Source organism: Capsicum annuum, unplaced genomic scaffold (genome assembly GCF_002878395.1).
Source record: "Capsicum annuum cultivar UCD-10X-F1 unplaced genomic scaffold, UCD10Xv1.1 ctg4643, whole genome shotgun sequence".
Lineage (NCBI taxonomy): Eukaryota > Viridiplantae > Streptophyta > Magnoliopsida > Solanales > Solanaceae > Capsicum > Capsicum annuum.
In genome coordinates this window covers 361260-364365 of record NW_025854000.1, presented here as the reverse complement: position 1 = coordinate 364365, position 3106 = coordinate 361260, and positions in this window count along the sequence as shown.

Genomic DNA, 3106 nt, shown 5'->3' with positions numbered 1-3106 from the left:
ATTCGAGCCTATGATACGAGACATCATAGCACAAGAAATGAGTCTGCAGTCGATAATTTGGATGTACTAGTATGCTAAATGAGTTTAGGCTGATACGCATAGGCTTATGTACATGAATAATAACTGACTGAATGAATAGCATAAAATAAATAATGCATAGTTTACATGAAAGTTGTAAAATCTGGGGATGCGTGACCAACCACATAACATGATACTTAAAGAGTCTATATACTAAAGTATTAAAATACTGATACTAAATAACTAATAACTGTGCGCTATGGTCAAGCAAACCTGAAACTATACTCTATACTGAATACTGAACTGAGATTGTAGGAGCTAGCTATAACTGACATGCCCTAATACACTATTAGGTTCCAACCTGTAACCCCAGTTTGAAGGACGTCACTACCATTCCACAGGTACTAATAATGGTTATATGGATCCACTAATATGATTTCCCAAAGGACTAGGGTGTCATTACTAACTGATAGGGGACCCCTCATATCCTATGCTGGCTACGTAGTTCTAGAACACAGGGACTACTACTAACTTCTCATACCTACTGATGGGGAGACACCATCCCTATGTTCACTCGGTGCTACGATTTACTCCCAACTGAAAGACACTCGATTTTGGACTGATTTAAGTTTAACTGGACCCGATAACTGACTAGACTAATGAAGATCATAGTTTATTTAAAACCATTTAATAAAATGCTAACATTATGTAAACAACTAAGTTTTTGGGTATTCATAACCCCCAGGACTCGATAGCAATAACAATAATAACACATAAAAGCATTTAAAACCATAATAAATAAGCATTACTCCAAAATCATTACTTAGGCATTTCATCAAACACTTGAGGGTCATAAATTAAGAGTATGGAATAGTTAAAATATATGATGGTAGAATAATGTCAATATTAAGACCATGAATTAATGATTTAACATGACAAGTTCTATCATTTAAACGTGTAAGGTTAGTTCGATCGAAAATCACATGTACACATCATGTATATTCAAAATTCGTAAAAGTTTCATGAAGATAATTCGTGTAGACATGTGAATTCATGATTTGAAACATGAAAATAGGTTCATGGACTCCATGGGTGAAAAAGGGCCTATGGATGAACATTCAACATACCTTAAAGCTTTTATCTTGCAAGAGGATTAACTTTCTTAAACATACTTGGGTAGTGAAGCTTGAATTCTTAAGTTTTCTCTAAGGAATAATGATTGAACTTGATGAATGTGGGTGGTGGATAGAGTTTATTTTAGAGAGAAAATTGAGGAAATTTGGCATATAATGCCTTAACTGGTGATAAATCCTGCGTTTTCACAGATTGGGGCAAGGGGAAAAGACTAGACTATCTTTGTAGGATTTAAACTCACAACTTAAGTGCTGATTTGGCCACCACTACTATGCGATGGACTCTGCATCTCTATATCCACCGTGACATGGTACAATCGCGAAGAGGTTCTGTAAGCGATATCTAAACGTGCCTCAATCCTCATCAGAAAAATCTAAAACTTCCCCAAGATATGCTACTAACACCCCTAAACATGAATTAACTTAGAAACCATCGTCTCGGGGTTGGGAAGGTCACTTTAAAACTCATCGAAGTTTAGAGGCCAAAAATAAAACTAAGTCCCAACATTTATCTAGATTTTTAGGTGCTAAGCCTCTTATGCATGTACTATGGGCTGAAATGAGCTAATACTAATACGGGGCATTACAATATCTCCCTCTTGAGAACATTCATCCTCGAATAAGACTAATTAAGCTGAGAATATTGAGGGCATTAAAATTGTATACTGAATATGCATAACTTAAAACATTGTTACATGACTGAGTCTGAAACATGATACATGGCTGAACCTATTCATAAATACTTGTAAGGACAGAAAGATTCTTATATAGCTGGGACTGAGAATGGAACAAAGAAAATCTAAGGAAAACTATTACCTTAAACTAAGTTTGAGTTGGCTGAGAAAAGATGAGGGTACTTGGTACACATGTCCGCTTTGGCTTCCCGAGTGGATCCCTCAATAGACTAATTATGCCAAAAAACTTTGACCAAGGGAACTTATTTGTTCCTCCATCTATGAATCTGATAATTAAGGACTTCAATTGGGACTTCTTCATAAGAAAGGTTGTCCTGGATGCCCATACTTTCTAAAGGGACTACTACAGTTGGATTGCCCATACACTTCTTTTATAAAGAAACATGGAATACTGCATGCACTGATGCCAAATTTACAGGCAACTCAAGCTCATAAGCTACCTTCCCAAAGTGACTCAAGACCCTATAAGGGCCAATATATCAGGGGCTAGGCTTCCCTCTTTTGCCAAATCTCTTTACTCACTTTATGGGAGAGATTTTCAAATAAATCATGTCTAAAACTGTGAACTCGAGATCTCTCCTATGCACATCTGCATAGGATTTTTGATGGCTTTTGATTGTCTTAATCCTCTCTTTGATTAGTTGAACTTTCTCTAATGAATCAATTACTGAATTTGGCCCTATCAATGTGTTTTCACCTACCTCAAAACAACCAATAGGAGATCTACATTACCTCCAGTAAAGAGCCTCAAATGGAGCCATCTGAATACTAGAATGATAACTATTATTGTAGGAAAACTCAATCAATGAAAAGTGATCATCCCAACTGCCCTTAAAGTCGATAACACAAGCTCTCAATATGTCCTCTAAGGTTTGGATGGTCCTCTCTGTCTGAACATCTATTTGAGGGTAAAAGGTTGTACTGAGTTAAAATTGGGTACCAATACCCTTTTGAAAAGCTTTCCAAAAGTAAGAGGTAAACTAAGTACCTCTATCTAAAATGATGGACAATGGGACACTATGTAACCTAACCAACTCTCTAATATAGAGCTTGGCATAATTCTCCGCTGATTAAGAAGTATGGACTGGTAAGAAATGGGATAATTTGTTCATTCTATCCACAATAACCCAAATCAAATCATGTTGGCGATGTGAATGAGGCAACCCTATCAAAAAATCTATGTTTACCTCTTCCCATATCTAAGTGGAAATGTTGAACTCCTGCAAGATGTCTCTAGGCCTCTGGTGCTCAACCTTAACT